General features: G+C 51.3%; 1 protein-coding gene across 2 annotated transcripts in view; it reads left to right on the plus strand.

Moving 5' to 3' along the window:
- LOC144147601 (phenazine biosynthesis-like domain-containing protein) overlaps nucleotides 1-21,266 on the plus strand; it is a 95,493-nt gene that overhangs the window by 19,340 nt on the left and 54,887 nt on the right. The window lies entirely within an intron of this gene.

Consider the following 21,266-nt stretch of genomic DNA (forward strand, 5'->3'; position numbering starts at 1 on the left):
GTCAATGGGCCGTTCTTTGCTCATGAACTTGTATTGTCGGTATTGCTCGAACCAAATGTGCATGTATGCATCCGATTGTGGATAAGTAGGCTCGTCACATAGTGATACCGTGGGGTAGCTGTGGGAACGTCAGGGATACACTCCTCGGCCGCAGTATGCGCCAGCGGGTTACCTGTGGTCCTCAGAGCGCAAGGTGGGGTCCAAACGATGTGGATGTGAACATTTTCGTGGCATAATTCGTAAATTACTGGATGCTTTGTAGTGGCCAGTTTTGCAATGAAGGGGTTTCTTTCCTATCGCCCTTTATGCACATTCATACCATTGCACGTGATGGTTTCAATGTTGTATGGTACTAGCCGAAGAAGTTTGCTTACGTGGTGCTTCCTTCGCGTGCAAAAAAACATTCTCTTTCTGTGCAGAAATGGTGGGGCTACAGAACACAAAATGGTCGTGTTGGAGTTGCTTGCGCACAAGTTCGCCAGGCTCGTCCTTGAAACCTTGCACGTATAGTGACGGAGGTTCATGCAAAAAGAAAGCTCGTCAACGCGAGGCCAAAGTTGAGAAAGCGTGAAAGTTTGAATGGATAGGAGTTCTTAGGAATGAAAGGTTGCAAAGAACCCTGAGCATACTCTTGTGAGATAAGAAAGCGAAAGCTAGGTTTTTTTTTTTGTAACGGAGGGTATTCCCTTCAACGTTACTATTCCCTTCTTCTACGCTGCGTCTGCCGGTGGCTGTGCCGGAGAGTGGAGCGCGCGCCAAGTGCTGCTGTGGTGAAGCCAGGTAAGTGCGCGCTCTAACCAACCTGGAGGCGAATAAGCAATTCTTACCATGGGTAAATGCCAGAGTACTATTCCATCGCCTGGTGACCTAGCCGCGCGTCACGCCTACCGTACGGGGCGTTTCTTTAGCTCATTTTAAAACTACGAACCCCGCCACAGCTTGCACCATTTAGTTCGTATAAGTCGTACGAATCATGACTCGTATTCATCAGTTGTCTTCATTGTATTCAAAGTTACGAAAATTAACTGTCAGTATCCCTTTTCGGCCCATTCTTAAAGGAGTACTGACACGAAATTTTCGTGTTACGTTTTTTTCGCTACTATGGGTGCCTACCAGCCCACTAATCATAGAATGGCACATTAGACGGTCGAACGCAGCGTAAACAATGATTTGCGGCGTTGTTTATTCGTGTCAGTTTCGGTATAGTATTCTAGGCACTATAGTTTCGGTTTCGACAAAACGAACGCCGAGCGGCCGCCATGAAAGGAGGGCGCCCGTGACGTCACCATTCTCGTCTCACCGCTGCCGGACTGGACGCGCTGGCCCAGACCGGCCGAAGTTTTCCCCATCCCCACGCGCCCGGGCAGCATGACGTCAGTACCAAAACTGTGATGTGTACACACGGCGCAGCAGCGCGCGCCAACCGCAGCCAGAGCGTCGGCTACGTCACGGGAGCCCCGACGTCGGCAGTTTAGGGCAAGGAGCAGATGATGTCATGCTGGCCCGCTCTGGGCTTTCTCGTGCGGGCAAAGATTAAAATGGATTTTAAGTATGTTATGCTGGACGGTTACTGTTGAAACTTGCTGGGAGATATCTCCTGATAAAAAGGAAGCATTTTACGTAGTTATCTCAGGTTTGAAATTTCGTGTCACTACTCCTTTAAGTTATTAGCAGCTTTTTTCCTGCGACCAGTCTCTCACTTTTTTTTTTTGTTTTATTGCGCGAGCATGACGCGCGTATTACTTGGCTTAGTTGGTGGAAAACGCGCATTTCCCAGATCCGCTACAACAGAAAGTGAAGCCAGGAACCTGTCGTCAAAATTCGTCCCCATAAGGTACGACGCGTCATGTCGCTTAAAAAACGGGGGACATAAAAGGGGGACACATAACCAACGAACTGCTGCTACAGTCGAGAAAGCGATGGGTGCGCGGGAATGCGGCGACCTGACCTTAGGCCCATCGTCACGCTTTGATGTCTAACGTCGTCAACGGGTACCTGCAGGTTGACTTACAAAGAGTTTGACGTTGCTTGACGCGTTTTAAGGCTCATTGTTGCGGTTACGCAACGTTAACTCAGAGTATAGGCGTAACAGGGGCGATTAGTCATGGTAACGGAGAGAAAGAGAAGATTCCAAGGACAAAAGGAGGAGGAAAAGAGGGGGTATGAAAAGGCCGAAATATGGCAGGTTTGTCGTGTTAGGCATTTCGCGGCATCATACACTCAGTAAGACGGAACTCCGCAGAGCAAACCCCACCAACACTAAAGACAGCCCGCCGCCCCCGAGGGAGTGTGATCGCATGGAGCTGATCACGAAGATGAATTCCCGAGGTTTCGGAGATCAGAGTGCTGGGCATGCTGATCAGCAGCAACGGCAGCAAAGACAACCTTCTGAAGAAGCTGGCAACCAAGACGGCGAGTACCCTGCGTCTGATCCAGCGAGTGTCAACCAAGAAGGCGGGCATGCGTGAAGAAGGGCTCACAAGGTTGGTCCAGTCCTTCGCGATCAGCCACGTGGCGTACACGGCGGCGTACCACACGTGGACGCAGACCGACAAGAATAAGATCGACGCCATGATCCGTAGATTGTACAAGAGGGCACTCGGACTGCGCGAGTCTACGAACACCGAGAGGCTGTTGCAGTTGGGCGTCCACAACACGGTGGACGAGATCATCGAGGCGCAACTGGAAGCGCAGCGAGAGCGGCTGGCGGAGACTAAGACGGGCAGAAGCATCCTCGAGACCCTGGGCTACGGCTACCGGGTCACAGGAAGACACCTCCAGGAACTCGACGAGAAGGTGCGCGAGAACGTGCGGGTGAGCCCCATCCCGAGGAACGTGCACCCGGAGCACAACCAAGAGAGAAGATGGGCGAGAGCAAAGTTTCTCGTCGAACAGTACTACGGGGACACGCGGACTAGGTACGTTGACGCGGCGGAGTACGGGCAAGGAAGATACGCGTTGGTGACTGTGAATGCACGCACAGGACGGGTTTCCAAACCGGCGAGCGCGAAGTGCGAGAACGGCACCGAGGCCGAGGAGATCGCCATAGCCCTGGCGATGTCTGAGGGAGGTTGCGACACAATCCTGAGCGACTCGCAAGAGGCCGTCCGCAACCTGGAAAGAGGTCGAGTGAGCGGCAAGGCGGCTAGAATTATAGAAAGATCGGGAGTTCGAGACGGAAGACGAGTGGAGGTCAGATGGATCCCTGCGCACGCAGGAAATTGCTCACCGTACACGCCGAACCACAACGAGACGGCCCACAGGGAAGCGCGCGCTATCACTCACCGCGCTCCCAACGTGGGCACTCGTCCCGAGTGGGAGTGGTGGACGGAAACCAAAGACAGAGCCAGGGGCTACGGCGAAACACTGAAAACCCTACGTCTGGCCAGACGAGCGTACCCGCCGCCCCACCGGGAACTGGGCCGCGAGGAGGCGATACATCTAAGAAGACTCCAAACAGCGTCGACAACGTCGCCGGCCTCCTTACACCAAATGTACCCGGACGAGTACCCGAGTGACCAGTGCAGTGTGTGTAAGAAAGGACCGACCAACCGGTGGCACATCATGTGGGACTGTGCCGCCGACCCAGACGGCGCGCACTTCGAAGAGTATCCGGAGGAACTCCAGAGAGCCATCGAATCTACAAGCAAGACAGACCAGTCATGGGCCATCCAGCAGGTCTTCGCCGCGCTCGAAAGGCACGGGCTCCGTAAAACGGGCTTGTGACGAGTAGGGTCGCAGAAGAAGGCGCGACGCCAGGCCACGTCGAGGCGGAGCCGTAACCCGGCTCCTGCCTACTGCAGGGTTTGCTTCAATAAAGTCCTTTCCAGTCCAGTCCAGTCCTAAAGACAGCCGCAACTCGGTGACATAGCTCAGCCAGAAAAAATGCTCAGGGATTTTCCACATCATAAGAGAAAGCTCGGTTTCCACTGTAGTTGTTTTAGAGCGCTGCTCATATGCGGCCGCTCCTGTGGTTCGGCGCGCCGTCCCTCGCCGTCGTCCCTCGATGTTACCGAGAGAACGCGGAGGACACTGAAGAGAGAGCGAAGAGGAAAGCAGAGGAGGAGAGTATGGCGAAATGGTGAGGACGAAAATGGAGTTCCGCGGGTGCCGTGCGAGACGTACTCTGCGGCGTCGACCCGCTATACGAGATGGAGCCAGAGTATCGCGCGCCTTCGTGTTTTCGCCGATGACGCAGTCACTAAGGCATGCTGCGAGCGCGTCCACGGAGACCATATATGGAAACAAAGCACTGCGTGAGAGGAGTAATATGCGAAGAATAAAAGTAGTCTGTAACCATAGCTACATGTCTGACTGAACTTCTTTGCCTCAACATATTTTGCGAAGTCGTAACAGCTAAACAGCTGCGCTCAAATTTCGATTAGGGAGTATCGTAATCGTCAGTCAATTTTTTTAACAGTGAAGCTGTTAAGTATAAGAGCGGAAGCTTGGGCGAGTTGGTTGTACATTGCATTGGCGGGAAGCAAATCGTAATTTTTCATGTCCGCAGTTAAAAAAACAAAGAAAATGCCTAGAAGTTATGTGTGCATGCCACGCGACGACCACCCAGCGTCCCCTGCGCGCGTTCGTCAAGTCAAGCACACCCACTTAAGGAGATCGGCCAAAATTTCGGCGACCGCCCGGCAGTTAAAAAAACCAAGAAAATGCCGAGCGTGAGTGTGCGTGCCTCTCGGCGACCGCCCAGCGTCCTCGGCGCACATTTGTCAAGCCAAGCTCACCCAGTTAGAGAGATTGGCCAAGATTGACTAAAAAAAAAAGACTTCAGCGTTCGCCGTAATCGTGGGAACACTTGCTCGGAACGAGAAAGACACGTCATAGCGTTCCTCCTTCCAAGGTGATGTCCAGTGATTATCGCTTCCAAAAAATTAAAGAAGCTCTCACTTATAGCAACAGTGATGGAGTAAAGGTCGTTGCGGCAGCGAAGAAGAAACAAATTCGCTACAATCGTGGACTTAAATCTTCGTGTTGGTCGTGAAGCTTGCGTACGGCTTTGCTACCTTCAATATTCTGCCGAACACATCGGCAGAAAAGCACGCGTTCCCGCATGCGTCTCCGCGCCGAGAACCGGTTTAGCTGCCGGATGACCAGCCGCGTCGCCCTCTCCCGCCGGCATCCAACCTGCTAGATATCTTGACGCGCCGCGTTTGAAACCGGATTGCTCGAACGGACTTGTGTCCCACACTTTACGCGTTAGTGTGAGCTCCCTTCATTTTTTTTTTGTAGATGTGTGGAATAGCTTCTCTTTCTGCCAAGATGTTCCGAGCAATTATCTTTGAAACCATTACTTCGAAAACCTTTACTGGCTCTATTAACTGAATTATTTAAAAATGTTTCCTTTTTGAACAGTACTCGCTGAAAAGCGCGACCAACGCGGACTGAAGTTCCAGCGAAAAAACAGCAAACGCCACTGGGCAGCGGCCGCCGGGCGGCCGCCGGGCAGCTGGCGACGAAAACCAGGTAGTTCGTAGGCGATTTAGCTCTGTTAGATATCTTCGCATGCAGGTGCCAACCGCTGCCCTGAAGCGGCAAGCGTCTGAGAGAGCACGACAAAAAGGGCGCGTGATTCGCTGGTACCGCTTACTTGATGTGGAGGGCTCCGGATTATTTTTGATCACATGGAGATCTTTAACGTGCGCCGAAATCTCTAACACACGGGCGTTTTTGCCCTTCGCCTCCCACAGAAAAGCGGCCGCCGCGGCCGGGAATCGAACCCGCGACCTAGTGCTCAGCAGCGCAACGCCTTAGCCACTGAGCCACCGCGGCGGGTCGGCTTACTACATCTAGTTGTTGAATTGGCTGGCTGCTGTCCATATGTCGGGACTAGAGTTTTGGAGGTAAAGTACTGCATTCTGTTCGGTTGTGACAAACGCCAGCGGATGCGGAGGGATGCAAGCTAAGAGATGACCGCACGACCAAAAGAATGGGCAGCAAATTCCAATTTCAAACACGTGAAATATTCATCGATACATTACTTCTGTAAGCTATATTAATTCACGAATTCCTAATATATGTAAATCTGAGGCACTAATGTTGTGTTATTACCGCTTTTTCAACTTCGACGCCGAGCTGACAACACTGACAACGCCGCAGCGAACTTGGCTGCTTATGCACGGTGAGCCTAGGCCGGCAAAGGGTCCGCGGCGCGTCACGGAGGCTGAAGTCCCTAGGCGAGGTTCGTCGTCAAAATTCGCTCAACGTGGGCCGCGGTTTAGGCAGCTTAGGCACAGTGAATTCCTAGGAAGCATTCTCACCTCAACAGACTATTTAAGTCAAAGATGAAAAATCGGCACCATGAGCTAATCACAATTGTTTTGTTCGGTGACTGTTGCTAAAATCATTTGCCATATTTCTGAATTTCTCGTAGACGTGGCTCATACCAGCACGCAATGAAGTGTGCAGAAAATTATTTCCCCTATTTTGTATGCACAGCTCACGCTCACGGAACCTGGCCGTGGCACATCTGCCGGATTGGCCTACGTAGCAACCCCCCCCCCCCCCTTCCCCGACGCCCCCCATAAGAGTCACACCTCGTAAACGGCGCCAGTGACACAATCCGCGCACTGTCCGGCATTTCTCTCGTTTCAAACAGGTTTCCTGTTTACGTACGTAATAGAAGGGAACAGCGGCTGACAATTCTTCGTTGTGGCGAAAAAACCGCCGACACTTCGTACCTGTTAAACTTCTTTAGATTGTGGCGCACCCAACGTATGAATAGCATAACCTCAGGCTGGCGTGGTCCTTGGGGTTGTTGATAAAGTCTTTTAGCAGTTTTCCCTACCTTTCCGATGAGACCCTGTGCAACCACCGCCATGACGACAGTACTCGTGAAACCAGCAACAACAAGCCTGGTTATCGTATTATCAAGATATGCCAGCGATTCGGGCGGATGCGACTTCTGGGAGCAAACTATAAACGTGAGGTGGCCGCATCTGTTTTAGGTGTTTTTGTGCCATGTCGAACGGCAGCAGTTTCTTTGGTCCCGTGGAGTGTGCTGCTGTATCAGAATACGGGGAGAGGGGAGGGTGCTGTTAACTTCGGGCTCCTCATTTTATTAATGAAAGCCGCCGGTGGCTCATGTATCGGCGTTGCCTCCGCTTGTAGCTGTCATGCTGCGTTCCTTTCATGCAACCGCAGGGACGCGAAGTTGGGGGCCGCTGAGAGCATGCTTTGTATTCCTTCCTTTTGTGTGGCAAAAGACGGGGGTGCTTAGCCCGAGTACCTTTGTTGCATTAATATGCGGTCACCTCGGCCGGGAGGTCTCCGTAGCCCCGGATACATGAGCCCCGGATACATGGACTCGACGAGAAAGGGTCGAGTCGACTGGCGGATTCAGCTACCTCGACCCCTCCCGCGTTTATATGAGCCCCGTCTAAAGAATCGAGCTGAGGGGAGCGGCGGGGTCCCCGGAAAAGGGGCTACCGTATTTCCACAATTCTAACGCGCACCGTCTTTTGCTAAAAGGCAGCCTTAATATTTGTGTGCGCGACAGTCGGGCTCAAAAACCTAAATAGGCTTAATTTAAAGCGGCCAGCAGCATTGCCATGCGGAACGGACACGAAGTCTCCGCAAAATCCAACTCAATCCAATACAAACAATCCGTCAACACCACGCTAGTGAATTTCGGCGCACTAATTCCTCAATGGCATGCCGCATACCTTGGTCAGCTATTGCACATTTTTCGTGCTTCTGAAATTATCCCGTAATACCTACAATTATGCAGCTCAAAACACTTGAAATCGCAAACAGCTTCAATGCTCCCCGGTATAACTTCATTTCCAGCAGGAGCGCGATGAGCAATCTTCTGAAGCACAATCACTTTTGGCTTCCACAGCTGCATACGCCAAATAAAATCTCCCTCTTGCAGGTACGTGGTGTCATGTCTTTTTCATCAGCGCAGTACCGTCAGTGTCAAATTTTAAATGCAGAGCATTTCAGTAACTCACGATGTCACCCGCGTTGACGTCCGTAGTCGTAGTCCGCACCCCTCCCCCTACACTATATAAAAAAAAATACTATCCGGCGCCTGGTTTCGATCCCTCGACCCTGCGGGCGGAACGCAATGTACATGGTGCTCTACCCACTGCGCCACAAAGCCGACACAGAATGGGAGGCTACGAACGCGCCTTATATCCTTGACTCATTCAAACTACTGCTGATACAACGCATTCACTAGAGGCATTTTTTTACCTGAACTGGCTGCACTGGTGCAAGCAGTGCAGCATATATTCATTTTTTTATAATTGATATCTTCAGTAGCACTCTGCACTGTTCTGCACGGCACTGCACTAATCTGCACCAGTTCAGGTAAAAAAATGCCCCTACTACCACCAACTCCCCAAACACTAAACGTTAACGCAATACACCCACCCCCTATGCGACGCATTTACTCGAGTCCCCCTCGCGGGGAGATGGGCCCAATTTTTTTTCGAATTTTCCTTCGCGAACTTACCCGCGCGTTACGATGGGGGGTGCGTTAGAACTTAGAACCGCGCAAATACGGTGTTCTTCTTCCCGCGGCCCGTCGACTCAGCCCGACGAAGGAGCCAACCCACCCCCTGCTTCCGGGTCGACTGGACTCGCCACGACGGCTCTCCGAGCCAACCCGTCCACTTATATTTGGGGGTGTCGAGTTCAAAGACCGCTCTAAGCGTTCGGAAACGTACTAGGAGTTGCATGAGAAAGAGTTTGGGTCATGTGACCGCAGGTGGGGACATGTTTAGGATTGGGTGGTTCTTGTGGCCAATCTGTGCTCCATATGAATCATGTTGAAATTGGTTTTCGCTCTTTCTTGAACGGCCCCTTTGGAGGCGTGGTTTTTGGGATCAAAACCAGAGATTTGGGTTTTGTCCGGGGTCGGTCGGTCAGTACTCGAAAGGGATAGATGTTGGCCGAACAGGCTGCTGCGGGCAGAGTGACAATGTAACCGTCATTCTGTCCTGATGTAGATACTTGGAGTTATGTAAATAGTGTTGTGGCGGCATCATCATCGCCAACGGCCGCGCCCTATCATCATCATTATTGGAGATGATGACGCAGCTCAGAACATCATGGCCTCAGCGCTGCTCGGCCGCAATACTCCACGGGCGCTCTCTGATTTTCGGGCCCATGTTGTCACCTAAACGCAACTGTAAATAAGTGTAGGCCCTGCCGCACCGTCTCATCGGCCGCCTACATAATTGGTGACCCAAACGTGAGGCAGCATGGAGCCCCGCTTCGTCTACAATCTGCCCCCCTACCCGGCCTTCGAGCACCGTCATCCCGGAGCCTGGTTCCGTGACATGGCGGCACACTTTGAGCTACGGCGCATCGACATAGAGAAAGAAATACTCTATGGCATCGACTCGCAGGCTGAGCGGTACCGCATTGCCACAGCGTTGCTTCCAAAAGAACTGTGCATCGACATCATCGAATACAGTGAGCAACCCTACGACAACCTTGAGATACTTGTCATGGCGCGTGTCGGCACGAGCCCTGCTTGCCTTAATGACTCGGCATCGCTCCACCACGCTGCCTCCTCGCACGCCACGCCAAGCTTTGGAACGGGAAGTGCGTTAAACGGCGTGCAATCTTGCAAGTGCCCTTGCGACGAGCCTATGGCCGGAGCGCGGCGCTATGTTACATCACCACCCGGCTTCAGTGAATGTCGGTCGTCCACCTTGACCCCCTCCACGCTCGTTGCACCCAACCACTTGACTCCCGGCAAGCTGACACTCTCGCTTAGTACGGCGGCTTTGCCACCTCGCCCGCCGTTCTCCCCCAAGAACCCCAAGGTGTGGTTTTGCCAGATGGAGTGTTTCTTCGACCTCTATGGTGTCACGTTGCAGTAGGACCGTTACTTCCTGATCCGAGAGCTGCTGCCTTCCAGCCTGGCCTCCAGCTTGCAGGAACCTGGAGCACGGCCTTATGAAGAGCTCATGGCCTTTCTCCTCACGCGCTCCGGTCGGTTCCACAAACCACCAGCGCCAGCCATTGAGCCTTGCCCCACGGATGTCACGGTCCTCCTGCCTAGCACCAGCCCGTTTACAGCGACAGCGTTGCAGTGTAGCAACGATGACACGACAACGATGGCCCCGTCATGACTCACGGGCTACAGCGATGCGGTAGTGTGTAGAGGAGACTGTAGTACACCCCCCACCCCTACAGCAGTCTACCCACCACCGCACATGCGCTGCCTCCACACCTTACTGAACCACCAGGCTGGGCTTTGAGGCAACCGCATTTGCCTACTGAACCACCAGGCTGGGCTTTGAGGCAACCGAATTTGCCTCCTTTCAGGCAAACGTCTTCTTTCGACATGGGCGAGACCTTGGCACCCAGCACACCATGCTCGCACACACGTCTTGAGGTGCCTGTCAAAGACGCTGTTGTCCCACGCATTGCCCCTGCCTGCGAGGTAGCTGCAGCGACCCCTTCACTGAAGTCGTCCCACGATATCCCATCGTTTCCTCTCGCCACTTCTCAGTTATAGAGGACAAGTGTAGCACACCACAGGGATTGCAGAACGCCGTCGGGGAGACGCTCATTATGATACCCACCATTCCCCATCCTCCGGCAGCGCAGATGGGCGTTCAACCTGGAATACAAGCGCCACACGTTACGCTAACCTGTGCTCGCCATTATCAGCGCACCCCCAAAACCGCTGCTGGGCTGTCGCGAGCATTGCGGGGGCTGATCACGGCTCGCCCCATCACTCGGCAAAGGCGACAGGTCAACTTCACAGCACGCGCCCATCAACTTGACTTACGCGCTTTGCTAAGTACAAGGATCGCTCACCGAAGAAAAGCGCCTCGACTGTTGACAGCACGCCGCACCCAGCGCTCTGGCGACGCTTGACACAGGCTGCGGTATGATGTGCTCTCAACGACTCCGCTAGCTTTGCCATCACTGCCTTTGGACCGGCCGCACCGCCACCGCCTGTGCAAGCTACGCGCCCGGATGAGTGTGCCGTGGGCGCCCTACCTCGCTGGCCACCATATTCAATTGCTCCTGCACGGCAGTCAGCTCGTTTCCGCCTGCGACCGCAACGAAACTCCCAGTGTAGGCCTCCCGAAACTACTAGCTCCCCCGGACGCTCCCACAACGCCGACCTGGACTGCCGTCCCTCTTTCGATTCCTATGGTTTCACCTTGGACTGTCCATCGAACATTTGTGCCACCAAGTTGATATTTTTCGGTTTATTTACATAGCTCCTTCGGCCGCCATTTCATTTTTTGCGCGCATTTAATTACCCCGCTATCTCATCACACACTGCGCACTAGGGGGGGGGGGGGGGGCAGCCCTGTGGTGGCATCATCATCGCCAACGGCTGCGCCCTATCATCATAATTATTGAAGATGATGACGCAGCTCCGAACATCATGGCCTCCGCGCTGCTCGGCCGCACTCCACGGGCGCTCTCTGGTTCTCGGGCCCATGTTGTCGCCACAACGCAACTGTAAATAAATGTAGGCTCTGCCGCACCGTCTCATCGGCCGCCTGCAGTGTAAATAAACCTAATATCCAGCAAGAAAGGCAGTCCTCATCCCTCACCTGCTTCAAGCATCGGAGCGGGTCGAGATCGTCCTCTCGGCTCGAGCATCAAAAGAACTTCATTATTTCGTCTTCATCATTCACCAAGAAGATGGAGAGGCGTAATCTAACTGGTGCCATGAAAGGTACCTATCGTGTAAAGTGCAGGCTCTTCCAATGCTGCCGAATAGCTGCTCAAAATTATAAGGGTCCTCAAGGACTGTTCTCGCCCGAAAGGACCAACGCGCCGCCCAGGCAACTTTTAGAATTGTGAGAAAAAAAGGAATTACTAGAAATGCATGCCACGCAGAGTCATCTCATATCACACCTTCCATTAGTTTTGTTAGATCACTTCCGATTGATACAAACAAAAAATCATGCCTTTTTATAGCGGCGTGTAGTACCTTTCGTCAAAATATTTTTGAAAAACGTTAAGGCAGCGTGCGAACGCGTCGAACTATATAAAAGAACGGGTGAAAGATCGTCAAAAAACCAGGCTTGCGATCGTCAGAACGATCGTCAGAACGATACGATCGTCAGAAAACCAGGCTTGCTACTCAACGCTGGACGCATTTTTTGTCGTTGCTTTATGCCCACAATCACCGAATTTCGTGCCTTGTAGATATTGTCGTTATTTGTGGAAAACCCGACGACTTTACCATTTTTGAGGCGACGATATTTTTTTGTTGTAGTCATTGTGCAATATACAATTTGCTCTCTCGACATTAGATTTTACTACGTAATACCAGAGTCCTTCAATGTTTTACTGGTCACGAAACTTCGGACCGCGGGCGCCACTACTGGCGTACCCCCGCACGAAGGGCATCCAGCCGCCGCGCGTGCAGCATATTTGCCAGCTCTTGGCGTGCAAACGCTCGCTGCTTTTGGTCTCTGTGCGCTGATTAAGTGTGTGTTTTTATGTCGTAGTAGTTAGCGATGTATCGTCCAATCGTTGTTTATACCACCTGCCTTCAATGGGGTTTTGTTTTTCCAAATAAATTGCCGGAGATTTCTGCCGCGAACGGCAACTGCTACTGCGTCCTCGGGCACAAGCGCTGCGCCGTCGTGTTTACGGAGTTTCAAATCTATATTGCTTCTTTTCTTAAAGCAAAAGTTACTATACATACGGTAGCTCTGAAGTTACGGACTGCTGCGGGCTTATCGATAATACAATAAAAAAGAAATCTGGGAGGAACCAAGTACTCGTCGTTCAGACAACGCTATGAATGAATTCGTTGATTGCTCTGGAATGCACAGAACGCTAAAAGACATAGCCCAATAATATTGTCATTTGAATGAGTTGGTACATACATGAAAACATTTACAAGGCTGGAGAAACGCAAAGGACCAAAACACGAAGACATATATGTTGCACCGTGTGTCTTTCCGCAACCACGCTTTTCAGTCCTTGCAAAAAAGGAAGCGCAAAAAGACGAATAAAACTGATTTTATCACACGCAACAAAAGAATTTCAGTATTACGAAGGGAGACAAAAGAGCGTGGTCCAACGTAGAAAAATTTATTTTTTGCGCTGTGATGTGCAGCACACGGAGGAAACAGAATACTGCCACGTAGCCAAGACGACGCAAAGTTCTACTGAACGAAGTTTATTAAAGCGACCTCCAGCTCTACAAAAGACTACAATGAAACACAAACGTCGAAGAAGCAGTCCGCAGCGTGACGTGCACAGATGGTAATACTAAGATACCGGCGGACTGCATGTTTGATTCCGCAGAAGAAAAAAGCTGGAAAAATTTATTTTGGCGTTTAATTAGCCGTAAATTCTGCCCTGATATGTTCCACTGCAAAATACAAGAGGGCGAATTTTGTAGAGTGATTCTTGCCTCGGTTCTGTGATCTCAGTGAATTTTGTTGGACGTGAGAAAAAAAATTAAAATAGAGTATGTAAAATTCCGCGGACGTTCTCTTTCAGCTTCTTGATCGCACTACAACCTTCCGGCGGCCGTTGCCTTCGGTGAGGCGTGCGGCTCTGCGCTGTATGCCGGCTACCACTTTATGATCGGCCCTTGAACCTCTTGCCGAGTGCATAATGGAGGAGTGGGCCTTTCTTTGGAAAGACGCACACCTACAGCGTACTTCACACCACACACATATCAGCGTATACCCTACACTAATGTCCACAATAATGGTGGGCACCACAGTGCCCATGGATAATGTCCCTAATGCTCCTAATACCACACACCCCAATTCTCACACCATTTTATTAACGGGCGAGTCAACTGACAGGGAAAAATCATTGTTATTGTTACTCCGTAAAGACAAAGAATACGACAGTGGCGCGTAGCGTCACGCACGACGGCGAGGCTGGGTCGTGGCTTCTCTCTCCTTTGAACGGATGGGTGCCGGCAAGGTCCAGCTCCTCCACGATTCATCCGCGCTTAGGAGTGCTGGTGCGCTTAATCCCAGACGAAATTAACCCGCTGTCGTCAAATCCTCGGAGCGTCAGCTCTCCCCAACGGTGAGGATGAATTGGGCTCGCTGGTATGTTCGGAAAGAGCGCCTCTCCAGCGCCGTTGATGGAGCTCTCGGCGGGCAAGTGGAGGTACATGTCCAGAAGCGTGCCATTCGCGCTGTCGTCATTGATGGGCGTGGACATGGCGGAATCGCCGCCTCCCGAACGGCGAGGATGGATTGGGCTCGCTGGTATGTTCGGAAAGAGCACCTCTCCAGCGCCATTGATGGAGCTCTCGGCGGACAAGTTGAGGGACATGTCCAGAAGCTTGCCATTCGCGCTGTCGTCACGGATGGGCGTGTACATGGTGGAATCGCCGCCTCCAGAACGGCGAGGATGAATTGGGCTCGCTGGTATGTTCGGAAAGAGCGCCTCTCCAGCGCCGTTGCTCTCGGCGGAAAAGTGGAGGGACATGTCCAGAAGCGTGCCATTCGCGCTGTGGTCACTGATGGGCGTGTACATGGCGGAATCACCGCCTCCCGAATGGCGAGGATGGATTGGGCTCGCTGGTATGTTCGGAAAGAGCGCCTCTCCAGCGCCGTTGCTGGGGCTGTTCGCGGACAAGTGGAGGGACATGTCCAGGATCGAGTCATTCGTGCTGTCGTCACTGGTAGGCATGGACATGGCGGAATCGACGCCTCCTACCATGGCCGGGTGTCTGAAAGCCATAGGGATGGGCTCGTCGGCGTTTCCTTGCGCCGTGCCGGCTGTCTTGGCGCGGCCTCGAACTCGAAAGAGCAGCAAGCCTGGAACACAATGCCCCGCTCGCGTGCGTCCTTTGCTCGTGGTCGTCGTCGTTGTTGTTCCTCTTCTAGTGGCACATACCCACGTGGGGGATTGGCCAAGAAACGGGGTGGCTTTTTGGGGCTTAAACGCCCACCTCATGGCCCTATATAATCAGCCTGTAAGAATTGGGGAAACGGTTACCGAATTATATAATAGATCTAAAGAAGAATCAGTGAATGATGTCATTTTTGGGAGAAAAGGCTAAAAAATTTTGACCGGGTTAGCAGGGCATGCGTCTGGTCTCTGATATGTACGCGTGAATGGCCGCAATAATCCCTCTATGACAAAACCCCAGGGATGTGGCCCCAAACGAAAGAAGCACATCGCAGATGCTCGTGCGTGACGCTTACATCCGTGGTGGCAAGAGCTTCTTCCCTGTATGGTGTGGTGGTGCTAGAAGATATGGCTCATACCCACACAGGGGAATTGGCCAGGAAAGGGGCGCTCACCGAGAGAAACTATATACTCAGTAATTAAAGAAATATATTTTACAAATGCATTTAAAATAGTCGTTTAGGGGGAAAATATAAACAAAAAAACCAGGAAGTGTTGAAACGAATATAAAATCAAAACTTTAAAAAATTAAAGAGAAAAAAACCATGAAAGGTATGTAAAGAAATAAAACAAGTTGGTGAAGGAGAGGCAGTGGGCGGGAAGGCACTGATAGCAGTGATCATAAACGCTGGGATTTTTTTGAGGGAAGCCGGCACGACCATCTGGGCTCTAGCAAAGGAGACGGCGAGATTCCGAAATGAATAAGCGTACCGCAAAGCAAAGATCTGCGCGGCTAAAACCTAGCATCTTCGCCACGAATGATAATATTAGAGGAACAGACTGCTCTTTGCCTGTTGCTGGCCTTGCGCCAATAAACAAACTAACTTGAGCTCCAAAGGCTGGCGTGCCCTCGGCGCGCCCGGCCGTGGCTCGTTCAAATTCCTACTAAAATTCTCACTACCGCGCATGGACAGGACGTGCGCGGCTCCCTGATTACGCCCCAGGTAGGACGCGCTGAGGCTAATTCATCTCCACGACCGCTAGCCGATGGTAAGCTCGAATTGTCGAAGGTTGTGGAGCGCATAGAGTTTTATGAAACTCACTTAGTACAGCACGCTGCGCTCGAGTCATTGTGTCGGGAGGTGTGTCGGTGCGCGCTGTTCGCTAGGTGTCACTGGTGGCACATGGAGCGCAAAGGAAAATACGTTTTGAGGAGCGACTTAGACATTTAGATGAGGAGAAGTGGGCAGCCAGAGTGTGTACTGCTACCTGTTCCTCAAAAGTGTGGACACCCAATGGCGGAAGAGGACGCCAAAGCTGGTGACTAAATATAACTTGACCGCGGCAAATAAACAATGGGGGGCAGTTAAAAAGCAAGGGAAGGAAACAGAGACGCTCATGTGGACAGAGAGGATGGAAAAGAAGGGATCACTGGGAATCTATAAAGCAAGCAAACAAGAGATCCGGAAAGAGAACTTTTATCACAACAATAAAGGTAGTGCGTTGCTCTTTGAGGCCCGGGCTGGCTGCTTGAGAGCTCGAACTTACATGAGCAAACATTCGTCCCAAGGTGAGACTTGTGTGGGGTGTGGCCGGGGTAAAGAAACAATCGACCACATAGTAATAGAATGCCAAAAGATTCAGCCGGCTAAAATTGGGGGGAAAGTCCTACTTCCTGAGGCACTGGGCTTCGCAGTTGATGGAAGCAGTAGGAAGGACTCTGGTATTACTAAGCAGCGGCTAGAGTATTGGTGGAAAAAAAAAAGCAGGGAAGTCGATAAAGTGTCATCCCTGCCAGGGGTTGCGGCAGGGCAGAATTAAAAAGAAATACAAGTTAAGGGATAACTAAATTTAAATTACTAAGATAGGCTAGATGGCGCATGCAGTCACCCCGATTCAAATCATCTTTTCAGTGACAATATTTTTCTGTTGTATTTGTTGTGTCTATCTGTGAATATGTACTTTTCCAGTTGTATGACATGTAGCCCTGTGTACATCTCAATTTTTCTTGAGCCCTCTACGCTCTGACGTTTAAGTGCTTGTGAATTGCTTGTGAATTGCTTGTAATTTTATATTGGACCGGCCACTAGCCTACGCAGCTATCGGCCCAAACAGTGTCTGTACATACTTCGTGTTTTTATGAATAAAGTTTCTCATTAAAAAAAAAAAAAAAAAAGGGGGAGGTCTTTAATCATCATCATCATCACCGTGTCGGGTGGGTGACTAGATGCTCTCTCGCGGTGGCGAAAGAGCGCGTCCAGGCCTTCGTAATGGAATGTCAGGTGATGGGTGTACTGAAGCCGCGAAGGCCGTGAAGTGAACTTGGCCACCTTGGAAGGCGAGAAGGGGGGGGGGGGGGGGTACTCGAGCCTTGTAGGTCACGACCGGGCATGAGTCGGCGTGCTCGCTGGGCCCCGTGTATACGCCGAGAGTCGTGTCGGGTATATATGGCGACTGGCAAGAGGACTGTGCACTGAGCTTACACAGACCCTAAAGCGAAATTGGTGGCAGGAACAGGGGTGGAGTGGGAGCGGAGTGCTTACGCCGCATGTGTCACGAGGAGGCATCCTGGTCAGGCTGTGTGCTTGCTCGCTCGCACCATGCTCGCTCGCTCGCTCGCAACCGACGCATGCATCCTATATAACCCCAAACGCTCTTGTCGGATGGCTCTGGACGGCTGTCAGGCTCCCGAATAATTTCGCTCCCGGCGGGCTGTCAGCGCACCCAGCGAGAACTCACGCTCTCGCTGATGAGATTATCGGATAGGCACGCGGTGTCGTGCTCATTCTCTTTGTTCGCTGCACATTCGAGTCATCTTTGCCGCATCATCATGGCCTCGTGTTACTTGAATTCATGGGCTAAAGCAGGAAAACTTCCCAGCGCTGTCGCATGGGTCCTAGTCTAACTCAGCGAGTGGAAACTTTGTTTGCGTCTCTGGCTGGGTTCTCCAGCGTCGAATTTCTGTCAACCTACTTTATGAGTAGGCTTGTTATAAACGCGCCACAGAGGTTTAGCGTTCTTGATGCACGCGTTCTGTTGCGGCGCGTGGGCGGTCATATATGGTTGTGAATCGGGAAAGTAATGTTGGCTGAAGCTTTGCATCACGCCTAGCGTCCGACACTTTAGTTGCTGCGGAATGGGCCACGCGATAGAATATTTTTTTGTGGCGTTATTCTGGGAGAAAACAAAAGTGCGCCGTTTCGGACAAAAGAGGCACTTATGCAAGTAATTTCAGTACAATAACTTGGATTCGCTTCTTGTGCAGTAATTTTTTGGTCGTCATGATGATCATCAGTAGCCTATTTGTGTGCACTGCCGGACGAAGAGCTCTAGATTTTCATCCGCCTCTATTCTGTACTACCGGAATTTAATCTTTGCTCGTGAATTTCCTTATCTCTTTCCCTACCCGTTTTTTTCTTCCCTTACACTGCTTGTACTGGAGCTTTAATTGCATAAATTTTTCTGTGGCTATTTTAACGCGAATTCATTTTCATCGAACAAGTTTTGCAAATATGCACCGTCGTCTAGCCTCGACAACTTCCTGTGACAACCAAGTACTCCTACCCTTACTTTCCTCTTTCCCTTCCCGTTCCAGTCCATTCTTTCCCAATATTTCCACACACCAAATTCTGCCAGTGCACTCCACCGTGTTTGCGCGGTTGAAGTACATTCTACCATGCACCTTCGCTGTGTTACCGCCACCTGCTTGACACCCGCCTCGCAGCAACTAGCTTTGTTGTGACGTATTAGCGGATGGAACGGAGGTGAGACCAAGCTCGTCAAGCCAATCAAGGAGACGGTGGCCACTATGCCTGGATTAACCATTCTCCATCCTGGATTAACCATGCTCCAAATGCAACGGATCCAGTACCTTCCACCCGATGTTCGGCGTCTTTTCGACTGGGCGAACCCGGTGTAGATCGTCGATACACGGCGGAGGCGGCTCTCCCTGTGGGAGATTGCTCGCTCCACGGGCATTGACCGTCGCATGCAACTGGCTCACCCTCCCATCCTTCCTTTTCCCATGCGGGCCACCGTGTCATCCTTGTCTCAGTAAAGCTCTTGATTTATTGATCGATTTTTCAAGCAAAGCTTGCATTGGCTGACTTGCGCCTCCGGTGGTGGCGTACGCCGAAAGGCCTTGCGGCAAAGCTAGCATTATTCGCGTGCTCGAGAGGGGAATATTGCCTAGGACAGTTACCACCTGTAACAGGGAAAAAATTATTTTGGGCCTAATAAGTTTTTGTGTCTGCCATAAGCAGCGCTAGTATTGAACCAAGAGTGGAAAACATAGGTATATTAGACCTTTTTGGTAAGATGACACTTCATCATCCCGCTACAAAGGGGAAACCAATAGCAATCATAAATCATCATCATATAATGACGACTATGACGATGATATCATCTTTGAAATGTTTGGCACGTACCCACTCGGGAGGAGTGGTCAGTGTTGACTGTGCTTCTGGTGACTGGCTGACTTGCGCCGTCGGTGGTGGTGTACGCCTAAACACCTTGCAACGAAACCAACATTATTAACGGGCTCTTTGGGAGCAGCTCTTGCACGCCGTTCGCAGCTGGTGCGGGTACGGGCGCTCAAGTGTAGCGCTAGACCACGCCACAATGGGAGCCAATCAGCGTCGTTGCTCCCATCACGCCACATTGCAGATGCGGTCGCTAGCTCCCGTCGGCTGGCTATTCACCTTCTAGCGCGGCGTGGGTAGGCCGCGCATGGTTCGCTCCGCGGTAGAGCGGACAGCCATTGAAGAACGTAAACGTTCCCTATAATCGCAGAATTGTGACCTGCAATAACGTATACCAAACATTTGCGTTCGGGTAAACCTCAGAGAAATGAAAGGGCTTCGTTTTGGCCGATCGATGGTTTTTCGTTTTCACGTCGGTCATAGCGCTTTGATTTTAGCAGAAGTGTTGGCCGAGCGCAACCACAATATGGGTGAACCTAAGATAAGTACCGTCATGGATGCACGCAAGTGACCAACGGCAGCCCTTTTGGTGTTTATCAGTGTTGCCAGAGTGCCGCTTCTGCGGCCTCACCGCTAACTTTGACGAGGTCATTTGTAAACAACACTGCCAAAGACGCAGCAACACGGCATCTTCGGACACACTTCTGCAGCCGAAATGCTGCGAAGCGCGTTATCTTTGATCCGCGTTCGGAACGACGCCAGTCACGCGCAGTCGTAGAGCAGAACGGACAAGCTGAGACTACCACAGTTGACCGACAGAAAACGCATAAGCAACAAATAGGCGATGCCCATGAACCATCGCAGTGTAAACAAATGTCGCGTGATGCGAACTGACCAATGATAACGGCGGCCCGGATCAATAGGAGAAAAGAGTGCCGATACTCTGTAACCTTATCTAGTGACACTAGGAGAACTTAGATGGGAAACCACAAGAAATCTGGGCCCGTAGTCCAAATCTTGTGCGCGTACAATGAAGCCTACAAAACTCTTAGATACCCACAGAGTGGCACATACCCGCTGTATGGTATTGGACAACTTTTAATACGCAAAAATTTATGCTCCAGAGATCTACAGCCTCTCCGATATATCTTATGCAACTCTCCTCGTACTGCTGCGCGAATACGCGCAAACGTTTTTTTGCTCGCAGTTTTCGCAACAACGATCGTTCAAATACCTCAGTGAAGCTTGTGTTAAAACCGCACCGTGTTTTGATATCCCCTCGTGGTTTCAGTGCCACAAATTAGCTAGCTCCGTAAGGTAGAAGATGGCGTTACTAAGCCTTGTGCTATCATCCGATAATTTTTTTCTCTCCTGTCAACGGTTCTCCTCCATACGACGGAGGTACTTACAACTTGGCACATTAAGCCGGCTAAACCTCCGACGACTGTCTTCACTAATTTTGTCGTTCGAGGCGAAGGCACTGGAATTATTCCACGAGCATCTTTGCCGTGTGGTACCCTTATTCATTCTGGAATCAGGTCATCTGCCGTGCTGGCTGCCATGTGTCCCTTTCAAACCTACTCTTTTTTCCTTTCAAACCTGCTCGCGTGATGATCGGAGTTAATGTATAAAGATGACCGATATTTCTAACAGTCACCAGCTTTAGATTCGATAATCAATACCCCATTCGTCTCTGTCGCTCACTCCGAATCGGCCGCCATTCTCTCCTCTGGCACGTCGACGATACGAGGTTCGGCCTCAGAAAAAAAAAAAAAAAAAGGTAATTGGTAATCTACGAGGCCTGGTTTTGTGAAGCCCCAGAGATTTACAACTGCAAACGCCGATTTTGGAGGCATGGCCTCAACTGCGAGGTCCGGAAACAGTCACGTTTGAGGACTTTGCAGACTTCGACAGTGCGGTGTCGTGTGCCAAATTGGACGACGAGGACATAATAGAGCAGGTTTTGCACCCACTAAACAGCGACTCTGACTTGGATGACGATGCGCCGTCTGCTCCGGCGCCGTCACATGCGGACCTAACTCGAGCCTTCGCGGTTATTTCATC

This window comes from Haemaphysalis longicornis, unplaced genomic scaffold (genome assembly GCF_048455015.1).
Source record: "Haemaphysalis longicornis isolate Haplotype H1 unplaced genomic scaffold, Haemaphysalis longicornis Haplotype H1 scaffold_1, whole genome shotgun sequence".
NCBI lineage: Eukaryota > Metazoa > Arthropoda > Arachnida > Ixodida > Ixodidae > Haemaphysalis > Haemaphysalis longicornis.